We start from the raw sequence: 26,044 nt of genomic DNA, 5'->3' as shown, positions 1-26,044 counted from the left end.
GGATACATTTAATATAGGTATTTGTCTCTACTATTTTATTTAAATCAATTTGATTAAGAAAGTTAATCCAATCCTTACACGGCTCGTTTTTTTCATTTTTGGCCCTAATGTGGATCGAAGATACACCTTTAGTGTTGAAAGTGGCAATTAGTTTATTCCAATAGAGAAGAGAGGAAAATAGGAATACATTTGTCAGTCTGTCATACTAAAGTTGATGATGCAACGAGTCTCGTGTGATATTATTTAAGCAACGTTGATTAATGTAGAGCTAAAAGAGCTATCGGTGTGCACGAGTTATCTTTGACCTTGTAACCAAAGCTGTAATTTGTAAAAAAACATCCAAATCAGGAATAAAATTACGATGCAAGCAAAGCTTCTCTTGCAAGTGCCTATCGAGGTAGCTTGATCAAACTTTTCACTACCATGTCAAGTGCCGGTGATTCTAAAAATGGGCACTTCTATTCTTTGTGACATTCATTGTGAGGTATTTCTTTTGAGGCTGTGGGCTTTGATCCTTGACATAAGAACTTTGGGTAAGACTATCTTCTACTATATTTTTTATAGAAATCAAGTTCTTTACGAACTTGACAGCCAACCCTTCCATATCTTATGTTTGGTGTTTAGAGAACTCAAAATCTTGCTCCTAGAGGTGATCATACAGATGCACATTCTTCACAACCGCATGGACCCTAGCAGGCATAACCTTACTATCCCTTTTGCAATAATTGAAGGGGATTCATGTCCTCTGTAAGCATCACTATCCCTTCTTGCGTGTAAGTGTTAATATCTGCATACAAATCTTCAAAGGGGTTGTTCTTCTCTATGTTGAAAGCATTATAGAATGGTGATTCCCTATGGGGAATGTAGCACCCTGCTATGAACACTGGTTTACCTCCTGTGTCAATCTTGATTCTTGACCCATATGTATGAGCATCTTTTTTGCATATTGTAATCACTTTTTGAAGCTCTTCTTTGTACATCACTGCCACCCCTCCTTGTCCTCTCATCTTTGTACTCGGCATCCACAGAGAGTGTGTGACATACCCATCAACATGTGGTACCCTGCATGTATCGTGTTCCCATGTTTCCAATAGGAAAAGTACATCCGCTTGTGATAAGACTTCTGTGAGCCCTGCCCCTTTGTGCCAGGGGAAGCTGCGGCAATTCTAGCTTATTACATGTAGTTCTGTGGTCCCATGGGCCTCCTCTTGTCATTTTTCCTGTTCTCCCCCTTCCGTGGTGGGTGTTTTCTTATTGGTGCATGCTTCATAGGCTTCCCTTCTTGCCTTCTGTTGGTTCGGCGTTCTATCTTCACTTATGTATAATGGGCTGTCTTTTAGATATATGCAAGCATTTTCAAGGATAATGGTCCTCTTTTGTGCATCCAGGAGTGTGCATACAATTGCCCGGTTGGTTTCGGGCTTCTTCTTCCCTACTCTGTGCGCGCATACCACAACATCATGCATATCAAATTTAGTGGAAATGATATCCGTGTGATGTCCGTGTTCAATGTAAGCACTTGTTCTGTGTCTGTTTCTAGAATGCCTCGTACTACTATGTTCATCTTCCTTTTCTCTAGTTCGTTGTATTCTTTTTCATCCTCAATGACATACATTTCATCATTTGTGGTAGTGGTGGCCGAGTTTGTGTGCCCATTATTTACTATATGCTTGCCCAAGATCCCACATTTCCTGGTACATTTTGTTGGGTTCTCTCACTGATACGTGTAAGTTTTTCGTCATGTGAGGCCAATGTATCCTGCGTCGTGTTGGTTTGTTTATTGAAGGCTTCTTGTAGTTCTTGCAACTTCTTTTGTTGGTTAAGGACCCGCATATCTTGCATTTGTAGCTTATGCTCAAGCTCTTGGTTTTTAAGTGCAAGTTTTTTTATTTCTTCACTTTGGTTCATCATGATGGTTTGCATTGAGGTGATGAACCCCCATATGTCTTGCATGGAGCCCATCACTACATGTCCCTAGGTCGTTTCATCTACATGGCGTTCTTGTGCTTTGTTTGCTCCTGTACTTGTCCCTGTAAGTACCTGTTCCTGTACCTGTACTTGTACCTGTACCTATACCTACAAAAAAAGGCAATATCTCTCCTACTCTGTCTTGTAATATTCTCAATATTTGAAGAACATTACTCTCTGTCGCTGTTGACCAGATCCCAACATTAATATTTTTTAATAAAATCTTCAAGAATTGGCCTGGCCTTAGTACAATATATCATTTTGAATCCATTTGAATAGTTTCATGTATTGAAGATGGTTGTTGTTGACAACGTTTCAGTAGTAGACCATTCAGGTCCAACAGAGTTGTCAACACTGATTTCTTGGAGATAGCAATGTCGGTACTTCTTGGTACTTCTTCTTCGGGCTGGAAACTCTCACCCATTGCTTCATTTGTTGGAGATTTAGGTACCCCAATTTCATTGTCAGCATTTGTATTTAAACCTTCTGGATGGACATCACTGAATGTGTGGGAGAATCTCTCATCCACAGTTTGATTGTGGCATTCCGTAGTTACTTCACTTGGTGCTACTATCTCAATTTTGGGATCTAAAAGAAAAAAAAGTAACATTGACTCAACAATATTTCAAACTAAAAGAATTTACAATTGTAACTCACTCTTAACACATGTTTATTGGTGTAATCTAAAAACAAATCATGTTTGGCTACCAATTATCAATTCTACTTGCTCACTCTAGAATTGGAGGGTTTATAATGGATTTCCAAATACACCCATTATTCTAGCTCTACCGTTTGGTAGAGCCAGTTTGCAAGGGAGCTCTTGTTGGAAGTAGGCCTTGAGATCCACCCTTGAGCTCCAAGAGTAGGTGGAGGTGAGAAACACAAAACCACTCACTATATGGTAAAGCTAAAATTTTAGATGTTTTAGATTTTCCATATGGTAGAGCTAGAATTTATAAGTCTTGCTTTACCATGTGGTTGAGTTGGGGATCAAGATAGCTTCTTTCTGGGTGGAGCCAGTAGACTTCCATAGGTTCTAGGTCTAGACTTCAATGGGTTCTAGCTCATCGCACATGACAAGAACCAAGGAGCTAGAATTGCATTTGAACCAGCTCTACCATGTGGTGGAGCTAGAAATGCATTGGCCTAGCTCTACCATATGCTAGAGCTTGACTTAAATGGATGCTCTGCAAAAACTGTCTTTGGGGGGATGCATTGGCCTTGCTCCACCACTTTGAAGAGGTAGCTAGACTTTAATGGATTCTTGGTCCACCACTTTGAAGAGGTAGCTAGCTCCACCAAATTGTAGACCTATTGAAATCTAGATCTACCACAGGGTAGGATTGAAGTAAATGAGAGGATCTCTAGCTCTATCATCTTAGATTTATAAGCAAGATTTTCAGATTCACCAACTGGCCATTGTGCGACCACTAAGTAGGCTTTCCAAATTCACCAATTGGTTATGTAAAAAGTGAATTTGTCAATGAACATGTTAGGATCCATAACTTGGTGATTCTAGATTCCAAAGCCCAATTTGGAGAGAGCTACAAAAATAATAAAAGCATTGTATAAAATCAAAAGAACTAAATACTACTAAAAAATGAACCAAGGATATAACAAGTCAAAACATCACCAAATCAAAGTATTGAAGATACAAGGAAAGCCCATTAAGAAGTTACATACTATCTTCAAAATCCAAAAAATCTCGAGCTGAACGAACTTCACCATGTCTCGATCTTTCCGTGGTATTCCTTGGATTGTTAGTAAATAGGCGGAACTAGCTGCTCATTTCTTGACTTTGCAAAGTCAAGAAGCCTTGTTCCCATCTTTCTTTGATCTTCAATACTCTCCACTAGGCAAATCACTTCCTTATTTAGTGCTAGCCCTAGCTCGATGATATAGCCATTACTGAAAAGATCAACAAGCTTGTAGCCTTCTCTGTAATACTTCCGAATACATTGCTTGATCAAAAGATTCTTCTTGATTCTTAGAAACTCAATGTCTGGGATAGTTTTAACATCTTCATTATCTATATCAAGAAGTCCAGTATCCAATATTGTCGCTTGTGTACCTGGATCAGGAACATCTGCTAGTCCTTGAAAGGCATCTCCCTTGCTAAAAAATACTAAGGATGTGAAGAACTCTATTGCACCAATGCATCGGTTGTCACGTCAAAAATTTCATCGTTAACGGTCAAAAAAATGTCGTAAATTTGCTTGATGCGGCTTGTATTGTTTTTATTGTGTGTGATCCATGTGATACTTGGTTTTGGTAACGCGGCATGAGTATTTCATGCATCAAAGTTTACATCATATTGTCTTTAAGTTTAATTTCATTATGTCGTGACTCATAAAAATGAATATCTCTCTCTCTCTCTCTCTTCCTCCCCCCCTCTCTCTCTCTCTCATGATACACTTCACAACTCTCTCTCTCTCTCTCAATACACTTCACAACTCTCTCTCTCTCTCTCTCTCATGATACACTTCACAACTCTCTCTCTCTCTCTCTCTCTCTCTCTCTCTCTCTCTCTCTGTGTGTCACGATAGGTGTGTAGATGAGGAGTTCTTTTTTTTTCTCTTAAAATATACATAATCCCTAATAAATTACCTTTTCTCCCTCTATTTTCTTAAAATATAAAACAATACTAAACATTATTTTCCTCTCTTTAGGAACTCACAAAACTATTGAAAATGTCATCTAATGTTTCCTCTCTCTCTATCTGTCTCATGACTCTCTCTCTCTTCCTCCCCCCCTCTCTCTCTCTCTCTCATGATGCTCTCTAGTGATTATGTATAGAAGCTTATGTCTGATGCACTTGTTCGATCATTGATAAGTAATGATACACTTGTTGCGATTGTCTCATGTTCGATGAACATTGAAAAGTAATGATGCACTTGTTGCGGTTGTCTCACGTTTGATAATGTATTGCATGATGTTGAGTTCAGTAATATTGTTTGATATTCCGTTTTTATTTGATCATTGATAAGTAATGATACACTTGTTGTGGTTGTCTCATGTTTGATGATGTATTGCATGATGTTGATTTCAGTAATATTATTTGATATTCTGTTTTTTTTTATCATTGATAAGTAATGATACACTTGTTGTGGTTCTCTCACGTTCCATGATGTATTGCTTGATGTTTATTTCACTAATGTTGTTTGATATTCCGTTTTTGTTGTGTTTAGTGATATTTGCTAGATTTGCGAAGATGACCACCATGCATTCCCCTGAAGAGCGTAAAATCGTTCTACGAGCAATTTGCATTGAAGCAGTCATCGCAGTGTCATAATGTTCAGAAGACATCGTCAAAAAGATCAATGAGTCTGAGATACTCATTGTGAGATCTATTAGAGCAGATATAGAAAAATGCACAGCGTCGACTTCGAAGCGGAGGCAACGCTGAGTTGCTTGATAGACAAAAGATAGCAGACTTCAACCATCAACATATAACACGAACTATTTTGGGGAGCATGCGTGTAGCATGCAATGATCTTAGAGATGCTGCCCTGCCTGAAGCTAATATGCATCGTCTACAGTTATAAGACGCTGTATGGAGCAAGCAAAGAGCCAAGAGCAAGCACATGAAGGCACTGGTGGATGTAGAGTCACTCCCCAAAAGAGTGTGTGCATTGCCCAGGATGTCGTTGCAATGTCCAACCAGCCAGATGCGAGTGGGACGGGTGCCATTAATCGCACAATCTACAATTCTATGTGCACACACCTCATTGGTGTCCCGCACGAGGCTCTCGTTGAAGGGTGAACAATAGGCTTTGGTGTTTTTGGCACAGTAAAAGAGTATACAGTTAGAGGTATATCATTTTTGCCAGAGCACATTACTTTTTGCGGAAAGCACTACAAAGGAGAAGGCAGCGCCAAGTTTGAGAGCTTCCAGGCAGAGCAGGGCATGCAGGTTCTACACCCATCAATTGTCAGGTGTATTACCTTCACAAAAGAATCTCCTTGGATCACTATTTTCCCATACTATAATGGCGGCTCGCTTGGTGATACCCTTCTAAAGGTCCCCTTCAGATTCAGTGAGTTCACCAGAGCAATTTTCTGTTTGGATCGAGGATGGAGAAAACCGCCGCCCGATAATATTCCTTTAAGTCATCTAGAACTTTCTAAAATAAAACAAATAGTAATAACCATGCCACATATTATGCATGCCCTGGTGGAAGGACTAGCGGGAGCAAATTTGGCAGGAATTGTACATATCGACCTACATCCATTCAATGTAGTGTTGGATTTTACAAAAGAGTTGAAGCCACACGTAGGTATTATCGATTGGGGGTTACTGCTGAGAGTGTCCAAAAAACAGATGTCTCTCAATTTTGTATTTGAAGCAGACAAGAACCCTTAGAAGGTGGCAGAGGCGGTCTCCTACGCAGACAGAGAGCGAAATAAACGGCCGTGGATAGCCCTGAAAATTTTTGATCCGTTTTTTGCAGATGCATACACTCCTGCATCTGATGTTTTTGCTTTAGGGTATTTATTACAAATTTTATATGACTTTTGGCAGAAAGTACAAGAGTTGTCGATGGATAATAGTTCCTACGACAAAGTTACCATGGATACTATTATTTATAGAGTCAAAAATTGGATGTGTCTACCTAATCGCGACGAGCGAAAATCTATTTTGCAAGTAGCGGAATTTTTAGATCACTAAATACTGACTTGGCGAGGGCACAACGTCCTCTTGTAGAGCTATCGGTGTCATTCACCCCAATTTTGTAATTTAACAGTATCAGGAGATTTAGTTTCAAGAATGGCTCTTTGTTTGTCTCTCTTCAAAATTTGATATGTGCGCACTGTTTGAAATATTTTCTCATTGAGTCTTTGCAATCTCTCTCTCCTCTTGTGGTGTTTAAGTTTATGTTTTCTCTTCAAAATTTGATGTGCATGCATTGTTTGAAATATTCTTTGAGTCAAGTGGATATTTCTCATTGAGTCTTTGCAATTCATATCTCATCTCGTGGTGTTAAACTTTAAGTTTTTGAGGGTAATGGTCAATTTATCTTACGTTGATCTTTATAGTTCATTAAAATCCTAAGTTCATGCAGATATGGCAGAAGCACAAGCAAACAAGCATCAAGAGTTAGCCAAGAACGCATATGAGCGAATTAAGGCCCTTGCACATGGATTGACAGCCCGCGAAGCTACGAGAATAGCATGCAGGTTGTCGAAATGGACAAATCCTACTTATGCCCAATGGAAAGACATAAATAAACGCATAACCACAGAGATGATCAAGGAAATATGGCCATGTCCAGATGGCGAGATTAAGAAGAGAAGATGGAAGGTTTCGCGTTGCACTCATAATGATATTAAAATTAATGCCGAGCGCATTTTCTTGGAGGGGTACGGTCGTCCTCTCCATAACATCGACGCTCCACTCTATTTTGCTAAGATGCTATATGTACAATTTATCCTAGAAACTCCAGTGGACTTTGCCTCCAGAGAGGCCACTGTCAGCACCCACGACATACGTGAAGAGACAGTGACATTCAAAAGGGAGGAACTTGCTCTCATGGTGGAGGGCCCTGGATTGGAGTTAAACAAGGTTAAAGAAAGCTTAGGGGCATAGCTAGCAGAGAAGGAGAAAGAAGCTGTACGATTATCTCAAGCGTCAACTCCTCCCCCGGCCAATAGAGGGATTCAAGAGCAGCTCACAAAGATCAGCCAAGATGTACATACCCTCTCTTCGCATATAGCTCCTGTGCACAAGGGAACCACATCTCTCATTTTTTTGGTACATCCTGATCTTGTGGGAGTTTCTGCTGAGGCTACTAGTTCCTCCACCCCCCAATGTCCTATTGGAAATATATATAGGATGATGCTATATATAGCTCCATGAGCCATACGTCCCCTCTATATATGCGTACCTCATGTATGAGTCTATACACTTTTGGGGTTTGCACATCTGGCGTCTGTTGTCTCTCTTCCGCTCTTCTTTCCCTCTCTCCGCTCTTCTTGCCCTTGCGTATCAAGCACACCAATGGCACTAGCAAGTGATCCCATTATGAAGAGAGGATAAGGAGAGAGAAACAAAAAAAAAGGGAGTCTTCCATATCATTTCCATATATATACATTGTGGGATCAATTTATATACATTGTCTTACATGACAGAATCATAAAGAATGTGATGTCAACAATAAGGTGGTCCAACAAAGAACAAACATACTCATGATGCATTGCTTAATCCATGGAGAATTTTTTTTAAAAAAAAAGAATAAACATACCTTCAATACATCACCTCAATACATATACATGACTTCCAGAAGAAATCATGTACCTCACTCCTAGTTGGAATTCAAAGATCCAAGGTCATGGTACTTATGAAAGTTTCATCTTCAATATTAAGAGGTAAATTTATTTACTCCATAGGACCTTATGTTATGCTCCTGAGAACATGTGGGTTTGATATCACTTTATGCTATGAAATGTATGCAAATTTGCTTAAATTCTTGGATGAATCAAATGCAGTGTATGTAGGTTTTTCATCAATATTGCCTTTATTACTCATCATAATGTTTTATTTATTCATTTCACTTTTCCTATACTCCTTCATATTTTGCTAACAAGTTTGTCTTAGCGTTGCTCTAAGCGTAGACTCCTACTATGGAAAAGAACTTCACAATTGTTATGTATTATTGTTGTCTTCAGGATGAGCACATCTACTTTCTATATTTACATGCTTAAGTACTTGGAGAAATACAATGAAATGCATGTAGGCCACTTTACGTCCAATATTATTTCGAGTGCATGCACATCCTTATTAAGCAGCTTGCCAGACAATGTTATGGGTCTTCTTCACGATCACTTGTGGCTTGTGCTTCATCATTCATTAACATGCAAGATATCAAGAGAGATGCTTTGTTTCTATAATATTTTGCCTCGCATGAGGTATGAGGTGAGGCATGTTTGGTATTTCTTATTCCGCCCATGTATGAGGCGAGGCATGTTTTGGTATTTGTTATTCCGCCCATGTATGAGGCGAGGCATGCTTTGGCATTTCTTATTCCGCCCATGTATGAGGCAAGGAATGCTTTGGCATTTCTTATTCTGCCCATGTATGAGGCAAGGCATGCTTTGGTATTTCTTATTCCGCCCATGTATGAGGTGAGGCATGCTTTGGCATTTCTAACTCCGCCCATCTATGAGGTGAGGCATGCTTTGAAATATTTCTTATTCCGTCCATGTATGAGGGGAGGCATGCTTTGGCATTTCTTTTTTCGCCCATGTATGAGGCGAGGCATGCTTTGGAATTTCTTAATCCGCCCATGTATGAGGCGAAGCATGCTTTGGCATGTCTTATTCCACCCATGTATGAGGTGAGGCATGCTTTGGTATTTGTTATTCCACCCATGTATGAGGCCAAGCATGCTTTGGTATTTCTTATTCCGCCCATGTATAAGGCGAGGCATGCTTCCTATTATGGTGGAGTACTATCCTACGCGATCGACTTGGAATTGCGAGCTATCATGGTGGGGTACTATCTATGCAATGAACGGAGGACAAACCATATCTGCTTCCTATTATGGTGGAGTACTATCCTACGTGATCGACTTGGAATTGCGAGCCATCATGGTGGGGTACTGTCTACAGAATGAACGGAGGACAAACCATATCCATTATGGTGGAGTACTATCCTACGCAATCGACTTGGAATTGCGAGCTATCATGGTGGGGTACTATCACCGCAATGAATGGAGGACAAACCATATCCAATATTCAAAAGGACATAGTATATGCGATCGACGCATGATATTTCTTGTAACAATTTTTTTTACATTTGCGCACAAGATATTGTTGCATCATATCTCATGGAGTGATGTAACTCCTTTGTTCATGGCACAAGATATTGTTCCATCATATCTCATGGAGTGATGTAGCTCCTACAAACAAAAATTTAATTTTAAATTTATCTTAATAAAACGGTAGATATATATAGAGCTGTGGGTTTTTCCCTTTTACCCCAAAGGGTTTTTTCATCCACAAGGGACACTCATTTGAGCAGGGGTGTTGGAAATATATATATGATGATGCTATAAAGAGCTCCATGAGCCATACGTCCCCTCTATATATGCGTACCTCATATGGGTGGAGCGGCCAATATATACTGCCCTGTGGACACTACTACCACTTAATATGTTTAGTGAGGCACATGCAGAGTATTTCCACATGTGCATTGTGTAGTGTCCCAATAAATCAAGGTATTTATATAGTGTTCGGCATGGCTAGCGAATATAAACCACCAGGACCTTTAGATGCAACTCCTAGTGCAATTCGCAATTTATTTCAAGATGAAAGCTAAGAAAGACATAAATCCTACTTTTGTATTGATAATTTCTCCAAATACAATCATTTGTACAAGTATTTTTTATGAAATTAATGAAATGGCTTCTTCCTCTATGTCAGTATCTTGCTCCAAAATTCTTTCACCGTTTACCCTCTCGTCTGCTACATTAAGCTCATCTAAGTCAATGTCCAAATTGTCTTCTATCTCAAGGCTAGTGCACGATGTACGTCCAACATCAAAGTTCTCATCTACTACATCATCACAATCGTACATCCATCTGGGCATATCTTCTTCATACTCTTCGCTTTCAATGTCTCGCAAGATCTTTTCATTGCAATACATGTAAACAAGTTTATCTGCTCGATCTACAAGAAGTCGATTGCGAATAGTTAGAGAGAGCATTCAAAGTGCTGCATTATCTGTCTATATGTATTTCTGATGCTATGCTTATACACATACAGGATGCTGAGAATCCCAAAGATGCATGGGATACTTTGGTAAAGATGTTTGATACAGATACGAGTGCTCGCAAGTCTCAGTTGCGAAGCAGATACATAATGTGAAGCGGAATAAAAGGAGCATCCATGATTATGTGCAAGAAATCAAGAAGTTTGCAGATGCATTGGCCACAATAAATGCCCCCATGCCTGATGATGATTTGGTGGATATTACCTTGCGTGGTCTTGGCAAGGAATACAAATCTTTTGATACATCTATCTCAGTGAGAGGAGTACAGGTTTACCAGACTTTGATGAGTTGGTTTCACTCTTGTTGGTTGAGGAAATCAAACTCAGTGATTCATTTCTGGATGCATCTAATAGCCATGATGACAATGGCAGGAATCAAGATTTCTATTCTCAGAGAGGTTTTAGAGGCAGGGGGAGATTCACATCACGTGGACATGGTGGTAATGGTCGTGGATGGTAGGACAGGTCTCCACAACAGAATTTTCAGCCTTCATATGGTGCTCAAGGTGGTCGTGGATATGCACCTAAGAGAGGCAGAGGTAACCCCTGTGGTAGAGGACCTTGGCAAGGCCAACAAAATTCTATGCAAGATGTGGAATGCCATTACTATAGCAAATATGGTCATATGGCGAGAGATTGTTTCCGCAAACAGAATGATTTGAGAGGGAGTAGAGCACAACGTGGTGGTTATTATGGTGGAAATTATGCACAACATGGTGGAAACTATGCATCAAGTAGTAGTAATGATGGCACTGCAAATCATTTGTTTGCCATGAAACATGTTGTGGGTTCTATGATGACAAATGCTGAGAATGATGACACATGGTACATGGACTCAGGAGCATCAAACCATATGACATGTCATGGTGAATGGTTTGAGCATATGAAACCTATGGGTGTCAAAGGCTATGTGGAAACAGGAGATGATACTCAGCATGCCATTACACATGTTGGTAGTGTACCATTGGTTATGCACAATGGTCAAACAAAATCTATGTCTGATGTATTATACGTGCCTTCTATAACAAAGAGCTTGGCCTTAGTTGGTCAAATGGTGGAACAGGGATTACAGGTTTGCTTCAACGAGCGTGGTTGCTTCGTTGAGGACTTCAAACATGGATGTAGAGTCATTGCTAAAGGAAAGAAAGAAGGCAGGTTGTTTAAGCTGGATGCTGGAATTCCTGAGCTAAAATCAGCCATGTTCTCTAAAAGCAGGAATGTGGTACAGGACATTGATATGTGGCATAAGAGGATTGGACATGTCAATATACAGAGATTGAAGAACATGCAAACAAGAGGCATTGTCAGTGGACTGCCTAGGTTCAAATATGATGGACATATGCATGTTTGTGAAGCCTGTCAGTTTGGAAAGCAGGCAAGGTTGAGGTTTCCTAGAGAAGGAAATATGAGTAGGAGGCCACTTGAGATAGTACACAGTGATGTATGGGGTCCTGCACAAAACCCATCTATCAAAGGCAGTTTATACTATGTGACATTCATAGATGATTTCAACAGGATGACATGGATATACTTTCTCAGAGAGAAGAGTGAAGTATTGGAAAAGTTCATGGATTTCAAAGCTTTTGCAGAAAAGCAATATGGCTGTTGGATTAAATGTTTGAGGACAAATGGAGGTGGTGAATACACCTCAAAGGCTTTTGAAGGAAGCATGGTATAAGAAGACAGTTGACTTGCAGGTATACACCTCAACAGAATGGTGTGGCTGAGAGAAAGAATAGAGTCATATGTGAAGTGGCTAGGGCGATGCTCAATGAAAAGAGAATGCCAGATTACTATTGGGCAGAAGCATGTGCTACTGTAGTGTATATACTGAACAAAACACCTACAGCAGCCATTCATGGAAGCACGCCAGAAATGCAGCTTACAGGTTACAGGCCAGACATTGGACACCTCAAAGTTTTTGGATGCATAGCTTATGTACATGTGCCTGATGAAAGAAGAAGGAAGTTGGATCCTAAGGTAGAGAAATGTGTATTTATTGGATATGCACAGGATTGAAAGGCATACAAATGTTACAACCCACAAACTAGACAAGTGGTCATCTCACGTGATGTGGTGCTTGATGAGCTTGCTAGTTGGTACAAAGCAAAAGATGAGGGTGTCATTGAGTCACTTGAGGCATATGTGCCTGTGAACTTGCCACAAGCAAGTTCTAGTTCTTCTATTATGTCTGGGCCAGCAGACAGCAGCAGAAGCTGAGAGTAGCAGTGTACGTCCATGGTCAGGACGTTTGAGGCATGAGAGTGTGAGCACTGGGAGTAGTGCTGTGGATAAAGGAAAGAAGAAGGTCGGAGGAATTGGAATCACAGGTTATGAGTCATCTAGTTCAGAGAGTTCAGATGAGGAACTCAGCATACCTGTTTTATGCACACCTGGTGCTAGACAAGATAGATATGTGCCACCACATGCTAGAGTGATAGGTGTATAGAGTGACCCGCATGCATTGCGGAGATCCCAGAGGGTCAGATATCTCCGCATGCATTGCGGAGATCCTAGAGGGTCAGATATGCCATTGACAGATTGACATATCGAGATTTTGCTATGCACTATGCATATATGACATCTATGGTGAAGCATGTGGAACCTACATGCTATACAGAGGCTATTGGAGAGCATGTATGGGAGAAAGCAATGGATGTTGAGATGGACGCATTGGTCCACAATGATACATGGGACTTGGTTGCATTACCAAAGGACAAGAATGTTATTGGCTGTAAATGGGTTTACAAAGTGAAGTGCAAATCTGATGGTTCTATTGAGAGACATAAAGCAAGATTGGTAGCAAAGGGTTATGCACAGACCCAAGGTTTGGACTATGATGAAACCTTTAGTCCAGTGGCTAAGATGGGCATAGTGAGAGAGCAGTCATTGCTATGGCTGCAGCTAATGGCTGGGAAATGCATCAGATGGATGTCAAAAATGCATTTCTGAATGGAGAACTACAAGAGGAAGTGTATATGGCCAGAAAGGTATGTACACCCTAGATATCCCACAGCCAGAAGGGTATGTACACCCTAGATATCCCACTCATGTTGTATGCAGGTTGAAAAAGGCATTATATGGTCTGAAGCAACAAGCACCATGTGATTGGAGTGATAAGATGAGCAGATATCTTATCTCACTTGGTTTTCAGATTTCTACAGTAGATTCTTCACTCTATGTGAAGAAGACAGAGCATGGGATTGTTTTACTCGTCATCTATGTGGATGACTTGATTATCACAGGTGATCATGGTGCAGATGTGATGCATGTCAAGAAAGCTTGAGTGGAAAATTTGACATGAAAGATCTTGGTGAGTTGAGATACTTCCTTGGAATCGAAGTGGTCAAAGATCATGCAGGTACATGGTTAGTACAGCGCCAATATGCATTGGATATGTTGGCAAAGTATGGCATGACAGGGTGTAAGCCTATGAGTATACCTTTGGAGCAAAATGTGAAGTTGCGGGCTGATTATGGAAAGGAATTGGATGATCCTTCTATGTACAGGAAGATGGTTGGTAGTCTCATATACATGACTATCACACGCCCGGATTTGAGTTATGCTATGGGGCTAGTAAGCCAGTTCATGCAGAGCCCCAGAAAACCACATTTGGATGCAGTGAGATGCATTATGAGATATGTGAAGACCACTGCACATTATGGTTTACTTTATGAGAGTGGTAAAAGCTTGGACATACATGGCTACACAGATGCTGATTGGGCAGGCAGCTCATATGATAGGAGGTCTACTAGTGGTTATGCTTTTACACTTGGAAGTGCCGTTGTGAGTTGGAGTAGCAAGAAGCAACCTACAGTTGCTTTATCCAGTACTACAGAGACTGAATACAGAGATCCAGCCATTGCTACTTGTGTGAGGCTATATGGTTAAAGAGTCTCTTGACAGATTTGTGTGAGCCTATTGATGACAAAGTTGTCATTCATTGTGACAACATGAGCAGTATACAGTTGGCAAAGAATCCAGTGTTTCATGCGAGGACCAAACACATAGAGGTCCATTATCACTTTGTCAAAGAAAAGGTGCTGGATTGTAGAGTTGATCTTCAGTATTATGTGAAGACAGATGAGCGGCAGGTGGCAGACATCTTTACAAAGCCACTTAGCAGAGGAAGAAGTTTGAGTACTTCCGGACTATGTTGGGAGTACATGGGATGAGCTTGAGGGGGAGTGTTGAGAGTCTTGATATCCCAAGCTCATCTACATCTTCATCGACAGTACATCATGAGCTTGAGAGGGGCTGTTGAGATTCAAGCTCAATGTCAGTGTGAGCCAGCTATGCTATGTGCTGGCATGTTAGGTAGGAACATGTGTGAGACATAAATGACCGCGTGTCCAGCTGGTCATACTGTGTAGACATTAGCTAGGGTTAGTTGTGTGTGGACACAACTCATAGTGTGTTGTGTGTATTATGGATTATGGCATTATGCTTTGTTTGAGAGTGGAGATGGCTTCCCTCTATGGTTAGGGTTTGCAATATACATTAGGGTTTGCTCCTGTGTGTGTGTGTATCCTCCCCCTCTACCGTTCTTTCAACACATACTCCAGTTTCTTTCTGAGCCTGAGTTTGAAGAGCACTGACTTAGAACATTCATCGCAAGGTTGCGCAATAAAGCATAGTGCTCTCACCACCATTCATCATCCACCACTTCCATGCAGGCTGCTCTTTAGCCATTTGTTGAACAAGGGAGTTGGAAAATAAACCCTCTTTCAATCGAAATGAGGTCATCTCCTTTATGCACTTTACAGGATTTCATCAACATTATTATAAAAAGTGTTTACCACTTTATAAAATCTTGAATCACCTCAACGTTGGACATCAAATCCATATTCCATTATTCAGGATGTAGCATGTAAGCATCACTGTGTAGTGGTGAATGCACTCCAATCCATCTAGCATGGAAGTACTTCAATAGCACTTTTCTTTGTCTACTGGAGAATGGTACACGCCATTGCTTTTCCACCATGCTCTAATTTATCAGGACACTCCAAACTCCGCTGGACAGTCAACCATTGCATCCATGCTTTCCCGAGATTAGGCGCTCTTTGATCAAGATTTCCTATGGCATACATAACAGGCATCATTACATGGTATGCATCCATCACACTATTCCACCAACTTCTTCTCGTAAGCGTGCCTTCAAGACTTTGATTTTCTCTTTCACTTTTTCAGGTTGAGTGCTCTCCCAGTCATGAAATGTCATGCATGTAAATGTTTCGCAAATTGCATCTTTATTTCGAAGAAGAGACTCAAAAGTGTAAAAGTGAGTGCAAAACCTAGTCTCCACTAGAAGCTTTAACATAACTGACATGCGAGGTCGAAAAATATCTAACACTCTCTGTCTCTTGAGCATGAATCTCACAAGCTAGTGAGCAGTGTCGACGATTGAGGCAAACCATTTGGTATCATCACTCTTATACCAATCTTTTAATACAAGATTCAAACTATGAGTATTACAGCCTACCGGAAAAACATGTGGATAGTGCCGCTTTAGGATTTTGGATGCATTCTTGCAATTCTTTGCATTGTCCATGAGGATTTGGACTACATTTTTGGCACCCACTTCCTCTATCACACAGAGCCAATGACTTGAGCAATGTAAGCCCCAATTTTGATTGAACCAGCAGAATCCATGGCACGGATGAAAGTCTCACCTCTAGGTGAAATAACCATTATATTAATTAATGGTTTTCTTTGTACATTGGACCATCCATCACTTACTATACTACATCCAGAAAGCTCTATATTGCTAAGAATTATTCTTTGTACACGTTCTTTTACTTGCGCATAACATTTCTCTAATAGATCATTTCGCATAGCATGGTACGTAGGTGGTGAAACCCTTGGTCCAAACTCACCAATTTTCTTCCATGCTCTCTTCCAATGCTCACTGTCCACCATCATCATAGCACTCCCAGGAAAGTAAATCGCTTCAGCAAGGGTGAGTTTTGCATCATCAAGCTGACCTTGATGTAGGCTTTCTTGCAATGAAGTTTGACGCATGGGTATATTTCCTATGTCAAAGTTCCGCTTGCAGGAAGATGCACTAGGTAGATTACTTTCTCGTTGCACATTGACGTTCGGAGTACAAGCAGGCGATGTAGCCAGAGTTTGATAATTAGAACAATAGTGTTCTTGCTGCTGCCTTGATACATTAACGGTAGGAGTGCAATGTTTTCTTGCATCTTTCTTTTCAATTTCTTCTCTTATCACTACAGGTGCAGAGGGGTGGGTACATGACTTTTTCTTCGCTCCGCCTAAAAAGTGTTCTCTTAGTCGAGGTGCCCCACCTGATTTTACTGCATGGCATAGCTTACACTCCCAATCTATGAATCGATCAGCGACATTAATTGCATATTGCCACTCTATCCGACGTGCCTTTTTTTCCTACTATTTGGAATTTGGACTCTATTGGAGGTATCACTGGATCCAACATTGTCCTCCATCTCAAATAACCTATTCAAGCAAGCATATAACAATGAATACACAAATGAAAAAAAAACAAAGTCACTCACGTATTACAAAACATACATCAGCAGACAAACTACTTCGAAACTATCTTGACAAACACAAAAGATCATCACATAACACAAAACTACTTCGAAACTATCTTGCAAGGTTTGACTACAAAAACAATGAGGCTTGCAATCATAACCATGGACGAAACTCTCCATATATGAATGCTAACATTGGAAATAACAACTATGGTAATGCCCGCAATTAGAGTTTGTATGAAGGTCACGGCCGAAGTTGGGCAATGGGCAGAATCAACATGTCAATTCTAAATCCTAGTGAGCCAGATATTGCGGTCAAAGCAGATGCAGTAGATATGCACGTCGTCCACTTTGATTCTTATGAGAACATACCAGTGGAGGTGAAAGGAGAAAATGTGCCAACACCATTAAGCTCCGTAGGACCAAGATTTGAGAGGCTCATTCTATCTACCTTCTCAGAGATTGCACCCACAGTTCTACTGTCTAGAACAATTTGACGTCTCTACAGCCTCATCGGGCATGATCTTTCATGCACTCTGATTTCGGACATTACCATAGCTGTTGTTATTTCCAATGTCAGCATTCGTATATGGAGAATTTCATCCACAGTTCTAATACGTAGGGTAATTTGTACAATCAGTTTTTACAATGAGAAAGGATTTCATTAACGTGTTCACAAACTCAAAAGATCATCATATACGTAGTTTATTGTTTTAACTTTAGAAAATAAAGATATCCATGATGATGATTCATGCTAAATGCAAAGGATGATTGAAAGTTTTTAAACCATGAATTATTTTATTTGGATACTTACATAACCATAAATATTAATCCTTGCTTAACCTTTAGCATCACGACAAGACGAATGCATGAATGTGTGTTCTAAGATTAAGATACATATAATTGATAGCATGCATACAATGCACATTACACCCCCAATGAAGGATGATCATCATATACGTAGTTTATTGTTTTAACTTTAGAAAATAAAGATATCCATGACGACTCATGCTAAATGCAAAGGATGACTGAAAGTTTTTAAACCATGAATTATTTTATTTGGATACTTACATAACCATAAATATTAATCCTTGCTAAACCTTTAGCATCACGACAAGACGAATGCATGAATGTGTGTTCTAAGATTAAGATACATATAATTGATAGCATGCATACAATGCACATTGCACCTCCAATGAAGGATGATCATCGTATACGTAGTTTATTGTTTTAACTTTAGAAAATAAAGATATCCATGACGATTCATGCTAAATACAAAGGATGATTGAAAGTTTTTAGACCATGAATTATTTTATTTGGATACTTACATAACCATAAATATTAATCCTTGCTAAACCTTTAGCATCACGACAAGATGAATGCATGAATGTGTGCTCTAAGATTAAGATACATATAATTGATAGCATGAATACAATGCACATTGCACCCCCAATGAAGGATGATCATCATATACGTAGTTTATTGTTTTAACTTTAGAAAATAAAGATATCCATGATGATTCATGCTAAATGCAAAGGATGACTGAAAGTTTTTAGACCATGAATTATTTTATTTGGATACTTACATAACCATAGATATTAATCCTTGCTAAACCTTTAGCATCACGACAAGACGAATGCATAAATGTGTGTTCTAAGATTAAGATACATATAATTGATAGCATGCATACAATGCACATTGCACCCCCAATGAAGGATGCCTTTTATACCCAATTAAGGATACTTTACACAATCAAAGACCTATGCTTGCCCAATACTCTAGTATAGGACAATAGACCTTCTCTAACATTCACAAAGAAAATCAAAGATCTATGCTTGCCCAATACTCTAGTATAGGACAATAGACCCTTGTCTACTCTAAACTATATCAAGTATCAAGAACCAATACAAGCCCCTAAGCAGGACTCTTGGCTCCATCAAACCATTCATAAAGCAAAATGAGGTAGATTACCTACATAGCTCAAATGCAAAGCTGAATGACTCCAACTTTGTCCTTAAATCTCCGCAAGTATTAGCTACGAACCACACTCTACCCCAATTCAAAGAACTAAGGACGAGTGGCTCAATAGCCTTAGGAGTGCCTACAAGGAAAGACGACAACCCCTAAGATAAGGACGTTCTTCCCAAGAGGATACTTCTAGCAACTCTAGAGCTCTACAAGTACTTTGAGGAGAGATATCATGCCCCCAAAACAAGGACTATCTCCCGAAAAGTTGCATGATGGGTGTCGGGCAATGTTTATAAACATGACAGAACCCCGTCGGGTTTCCTTTGTTTTCTCGCGGCAGGCCCGCCGAGATATTGAGATATCCCGCGACGGGCCCGCCGGGAAACAAAAAAACCCGATGGGGTTACGAGACTAGTAGGTTTTGGTAGGTCATTGCTCAGGTCATGTGAATATACAATGTGATCACAAGTTTTAATATATTAATAATAGGTTTTGTTAACGTGATCACGAAATTGTGAAGACGTTAATGAAATCCCTGCTCCCTTGCTCCGGAAGGCTTTGATAAATCTAGGAACTCACTCTTAGAGAGCTCTCCTAATTTGTCTACATTCTCTGGATGATATGTGAGCGAACACCATCTCCACCCATGTACATGTTACCCTGGTCACTAGAGGTGCTTTATCAAGCTCTGAGAAAAAGTCCGCAATCTTAACGAGATACCGTTGTTGTGGATCCCTAAAGATCTCATCTCCTTGAGCATTCGTGTAGACATATTGAAGTCTCACATTGAGTGGTAACCCCATGGTGTCAGCCTTGGATTAAAAGATCTTGTGGGTGTCCTATTTGGGGCTAAGGGATGACTATTTGACGGCCCTAGATTGTCCATAGACAATGAGCTAGTTGTCTTGGAAAGGGTATCAGATTGGGATTCCGAAAAGGTTTCATCAATATCTGCCAAATTTCCTACCGATTAGGTCCCACTTTCTTGCGTAGGTACTCTAGAAGGTTCACGAGACCTTTATTTCCTTTGAATTCGAATTCGCTGCAAATCTCACAGCTGCACACGCATTGAATCCGCTGTAAATCTCACAACTGCACACGCATTGAGTTCACTACACACGCACTTCAAAAAAGAAAAAAAATAATAATAATAAAAGAAGGCGGCTGTGCGTGAACAGCGCACTGCGCGGAGAGACCCACACACCGCACCATAAAGACCACCACCACACCGGATAATAATAATAAAAGAAGACGGCTGTGCATGAATAGCGCACAGCGTGGAGAGACCCACACACCGTACCATAAAGACCGCTACCGCACCGGATAAGGGGGTGCAAATATATATATATATATATATATATATATATATATATATATATATATATATATATGCCATACAAAATTGGGAGGTTATCTAACTTTTCGAGAGGAGTTAGAAAACACCCATCGTCGAAATTTCGGTCCCGGAACCGTTTTCCCATAGTGAGTCAGTATGGGAAACTGGTAAATTTTAGGCGTTTTTTGATCCTAAAAAATACGCTATTTTTTTGGCCTAATGTGTTCGAGGGGGTTCAAAATGGGTTCTGGCAAAGTTTGAGCCAGCTTGAAAATTTTTGGATTTTTTGAAAAAAGAAACTTAAAATTTGACCTTATGCACTTGCGGTCGGGACGTCATATAGACACTACCATAGGGTCTAGGGCACCTTCTAGAGTACCTACGCAGGAAAGTGAGACCCAATCGGTAGGAAATTTGGCAGATATTGCTGAAACCTTTTCCGAATCCCAATCTGATACCCTTTCCAGGACAACTAGCTCATTGTCTATGGACAATCTAGGGCCGTCAAATAGTCATCCCTTAGCCCCAAATAGGCCACCCACAAGATCTTTTAATCCATTTGAAGCCGACATCATGGGGTTACCACTCAATGTGAGACTTCAATATGTCTACACGAATGCTCAAGGAGCTGAGATCTTTAGGAATCCACAACAATGGTATCTCGTTAAGATCGCAGACTTTCTCTCAGAGCTTGATAGAGCACCTCTAGTCAATGACCAGGGTAACATGTACATGGGTGGAGATGGTGTTCGCTACGAAGTCACCTATCATCCAGAAAATGTAGACAAATTAGGAGAGCTCTCTAAGAGTGAGTTCCTAGATTTATCAAGCCTTCCAGAGCAAGGGAGTCTAGAGATGATTGGCTCATTGAGCCAAACATGCCTAGACCATCCAATGCCCAGTCCTCAAAGCCATCCATAGATGATTTACTTTTTGTAGATCTAAATTTGGAAAGGGACAGGAAAGGCAAGAGCAAAATGGATCAGGGGGCTGAGAACCAATGGGAGTTTGTAGTACGACAAATTCCAATGACAAAGGTGTTTCATGATGACCCACTTCAAGAGGTCTATAAGGACTCTTTAGAAGGATATTATGCCACAACTATATTGCCAAAGCTAGATCTTCCTCTAGCACTTGTGGTGGTAGTCGAGAAGCTTGCAGGATACAAGAACCGAATCATTGATAAATGGGCCAATGAATACCGAACCTTAGATTGGAAGGAGATTCGGGAGCTCACGTGGAGAGGACAACCATTATTCATGGAAGTGTTCTCTACTAATACAGCTAAACCAGGAGAGGTAGCCTTTCTTGGAGAAAGTGTTGCTCCTCCCCTGCGAGAGTTCACTAGAGAGGGACCCTCGACATCAAAGTGGACCACTGCAAGTAGCCCAACTCAAGCACTAAGATATTATCCTACACCAAAAGTGCGACCACAGATCACACCACAACAACGTTTCTCTCACTATGACAATCAGAGGGTAGGGGAGCCAACTCGGCCTCCCATAAATGCACCTCTTGAAATGCGGGTAACAGGATCTTTGGAGAGGGTTGGTGAGGTAGGTAATAGGGGACCCACACCAATTCGGGATGCATATGGACCACCTTACCAAAGAGAGGAACCACTGAGAGTGAGAGGCCGGAGGCTGATGATGAGTATTCAACACGAGTAAGGCCATCAACTCTTCAGAAACTGGTAAAGAAGTACGAAGGGTCGGGAGATCCATATGACCATGTAGCAGCATTTAGGCAAGCAGTTCGAGCTGAGCAAGTGACTTACAAGCAAACGCAAATTGAAGGGTTTGGGCTCACTCTTGAGGGAAGGCCCTTGCTTGGTTTCAGGCACTAGAGGCTTCAGACAAATCTTCTTTACGAGTTTTGAAAGAGAGATTCATTTTGCTGCTTTTTCCTTGATGGGGATTCAGCATGACATAGTAGCAAACATCTACTCTTTCAAGCAAGGCGAGACTGAGAGTGTTAGAGACTATGTAAATAGGATGAAGCAGTACATTAATCATTGCCCAGAAGATGAGAAGCTGACCCAGAGTCGATTAATTTCTCTCTTCTTAAAAGGACTCAAAAATTCAACACTGCACACACATCTCTATGCAAAGAAGCATACAAATTTCAATGAGCGTTGTCCCCATGATGCTATGGATTTCACAGATAACTTCAAATTCCAAGATGGTGCTGGCCTTGAGGTGCAAGCTAGAGATCAGTGGGGTGATGACCAAAGTTCAGGATCTAGCGCACTAGTAAATCCAGACCACATAGCTAACCTAGTACTAAGGAGATTGGGACAAACCTATCGCCCACCCATGCAGCCACAACAATAGCAGCAGCAGGCGAATGAGGAGTGTACTACCTATAGGTCCTCATCTTTGTGGAGCATGTGGCGGTAACCATAAAACCAAAGAATGTAATACCTTTTCTCATCTAGTCACAAACCAACCCACAAAGAAGTGGTGCTAGGCCTCTGCTTGGAATTATACCCACACCACACAGGAATGTACTCGCATTGCAAGAATGAGACAAGAACGTGAGCAACAAAGGGGTGCAGTGGCTCCACAAATGCATCAACAGTACACTAATTTTGAACGTAAGCCACCGATGGCACAAGAGCAAGCACGACTTGTACTTGGAGCTCAACCTCCTACTCCTGGGACTGCTCCTGTGAGGTTTGTTGACTACAACAATTCAAATATGTATAGAGACTTAGTAAACCCAAGCTATGTGGAGGAGGAATATGCATCATATTCATCCAAGGAAAATCTCTTTGAAAGTCCCGTATATCCAAGCCAAGCACTAGAGCCTCAACAGGGGGAACAAAATTCTTTGATGTTGCTAGGCGGCTACCAACCTAGGACTCCGGGCCCCTCACGTCAATGGCAGCAAAGGAAAGTAGAAGCCAAACTAATGGGCCCCTGTTATGAGTGTGGAGAACCCCATTGGGCTCGTGATTGTCCACATTGCCCAAGGCAAGCAGCTCCATCCAATACAATAGTACCACAGTTTCCACCAATTGAAAGATATTGTCTAGGGTGTTGTGTAGAACACTTTCCAACGGATTGTTTTGCTGAAACCACATGAAGAAGGCACCTCTCAATCAAAGGTCTCACTCAACTTTGTACAGGTAGTTCCATCGCCACCTTCATGAGAGAATGAGGATGTCATGCCACTTAGAGTCATGACTAGATCACAGACACGAAATGCCGAAATGCAGACTGATGAGACACCTCGAACTAGCAATGCAAAGGCAAATCTAGTGGACAAGACCTTACATTCCAATAGAAAAAGGACCACTAGGAGGAAAAAGAACCGCAACAAGCAAACTAAGAGTGCATCCACTAGTTCTCAAGAAGTCTCTAAACAAAACATGAAGGATCAAGCTTTTACATCCCAAGAAGTGCATGAGGAGCATCAACCTCAACCTGGGCCTGGTGCTAAAAAAGATGAGGCTAGTACAACCGAGGATAGTTTTGGGAGTTCTGTTTTTGTGGATAAGGTGAACGAGACTCTAGATGTCATCATTGATGCTCATAGAAGTCACATTGCAGCTTTATCTGAGCTACTGTTCCACGGGAACACGGATTATGGAAGGAGGCCGAAAGCAATAAATGTAAAAGAGCGGGATTGTAGCCATGGGAACATAAAGACGCACATAAATTTTCCATATTTTTGTGCTGCCGAAGTGCAATGTAAATCGTTTTAGGCCAATGTGGGTTCTAAATGAGAGTTCTAAGTGTATTAAGCAGCAAGGCTCACTTATGGGGTTGTCCACCCATGTGTGAAAGAGGCCTAGGGTTAGGGTTAGTGACATCTCTACAAAAGAGAGGTTAGCTAAAGAAAGTGGACCCTAAAGACTGCCCACCGCACCGGATAAAGGGGTGCACACAAAAAAAAATCATTTTCGGCCGCAAAAATTTGGGAGGTTATCTAACTTTTCGAGAGGAGTTAGAAAACACCCATCGTCGAAATTTCGGTCCCAAAACCAGTTTCCAATAGCGAGTCAGTATGGGAAACTGGTAAATTTTAGGCGATTTTCAATCCGAAAAAATACACTATTTTTTTGGCTTAATGTATTCGAGGGGGTTCAAAATGGGTTCTGGCAAAGTTTGAGCCAACTTGAAAATTTTTGGATTTTAAAAAATTTTAAAAATAAAAAAAACCTTAAAATTTGACCTTATGCACTTGCAGTCGAGACGTCATATAGACACTGCCATAGGGCCTAGGGCACCTTCTAGAGTACCTATGCAGAAAAGTGGGACCCAATCGGTAGGAAATTTGACAGATATTGCTGAAACCTTTTCCGAATCCAAATCTCATACCCTTTCCAGGACAACTAGCTCATTGTTTATGGACAATCTAGGGCCATCAAATAGTCATCCCTTAGCCCCAAATAGGACACCCACAAGATCTTTTAATCCATTTGAAGCCGACACCATGGGGTTACCACTCAATGTGAGACTTCAATATGTCTACACGAATGCTCAAGGAGCTGAGATCTTTAGGATTCCACAACAATGGTATCTCGTTAAGATCGTAAACATTTTCTCAGAGCTTGATAGAGCACCTCTAGTCAATGACCAGGACAATCTATCAAATAGTCATCCCTTAGCCCCAAATAGGACACCCACAAGATCTTTTAATCCATTTGAAGCCGACACCATGGGGTTACCACTCAATGTGAGACTTCAATATGTCTACACGAATGCTCAAGGAGCTGAGATCTTTAGGGACCCACAACAATGGTATCTCGTTAAGATCGCAGACTTTTTCTCAGAGCTTGATAGAGCACCTCTAGTCAATGACCAGGATAACATGTACATGGGTGGAGATGGTGTTCGCTATACGAAGTCATATATCATCCAGAGAATGTAGACAAAATAGGGGACCTCTCTAAAAGTGAGTTCTTAGACTTATCAAAGCTTTCCAGAGCAAGGGAGTCTAGAGATGATTGGCTCATTGAGCCGGACATGCCTGGACCATCCAATGCCCAGTCCTCAAAGCCATCCACAGATGATTTACTTTTTGTAGATCTAAATTTGGAAAGGGATAGAAAAGGCAAGAGCAAAATGGATCAGGAAGCTGAGAACCAAGGTGGTTGCAAGATCAGGGTGCTCAGTTTTGTCCACTCAGGCACCCTGTAAATAGTAAAAAAACAGGCATTTGTTTACCTTTAGTAGCTAATCTCTCCTAGTAAATGAAGGAATTTTATTTCAAGTTCTTTTGTTGGAACATCATATTCAAAGTTAGAAATATAGTTGCATAATTTGATTAAGCATTAGATAGTTAAAAGTCCTCATTTTCTTAGGTACAAAGTCAATGTATACACCCTGTCCCAAATTTGAACTGATTCCATAAAATGCTAATATCTTTTACATATAAACTCATATGAGATTCCCACTTTGTACCTTAGATCTTCACATAATATAGATCTTAACTTGATTTTTCAAGAAAATTTTAAGATATTTGTCTATTTTTTTTAAATATT

General features: G+C 40.6%; 1 pseudogene; it reads right to left on the bottom strand.

Annotated features, from left to right (window-relative positions):
* Nucleotides 1–1,211: 1,211 nt before the first annotated feature.
* On the bottom strand, nt 1,212–1,953 carry LOC147608539 (uncharacterized; annotated as a pseudogene).
* Between the last annotated feature and the right edge of the window lie 24,091 nt (nt 1,954–26,044).

The sequence above is a fragment of the Cibotium barometz genome, chromosome 53 (genome assembly GCF_041138505.1).
Source record: "Cibotium barometz isolate CiBa-2024 chromosome 53, ASM4113850v1, whole genome shotgun sequence".
Classification (NCBI taxonomy): Eukaryota; Viridiplantae; Streptophyta; class Polypodiopsida; order Cyatheales; family Cibotiaceae; genus Cibotium; species Cibotium barometz.
The sequence above is the reverse complement of the archived record's forward strand: the minus strand, read 5'-3'. Positions and strand labels throughout refer to the sequence as shown.